This window comes from Galeopterus variegatus, unplaced genomic scaffold (genome assembly GCF_000696425.1).
Source record: "Galeopterus variegatus unplaced genomic scaffold, G_variegatus-3.0.2 Scaffold4523, whole genome shotgun sequence".
Classification (NCBI taxonomy): domain Eukaryota; kingdom Metazoa; phylum Chordata; class Mammalia; order Dermoptera; family Cynocephalidae; genus Galeopterus; species Galeopterus variegatus.
Window position 1 is genome coordinate 22,698 of NW_007730634.1, and position 375 is coordinate 23,072.

Here is a 375-nt window from a genome sequence, read left to right on the forward strand (position 1 = left end):
CAATCTCGGAACAAGCCCAAGGCTCAGATTCCACCCACCGAAACTGGGCGGGAGGACTGGCTCGGTAAAGCCATGGATTGCTGGGAGGCCATACAAAGAGGCTGGAGACCATGGCTTAGGATGGGACTCTTTTTCAGAGTCTGTGCGGGAGTGCAGGATCCCTCCGCGGGGAGTCACGTGCCCCGCCCCCTTGGGGGCGTCGAAAACTCAAAACAAAAACAAGGGGTTTGCTGGGGCCCCCGCTGGGGCGGCGGCGGAGGCACCGGTGGTGGGGCTGGCCAGGAGGGCTGGCGCTGCACCCCAGCGGAGGGTGGGCGCGGGGCGAGCGGCATGAAGCCGGGGCTGTGAGGCCTAGGCGGCTGTGCTTGGGGGGGG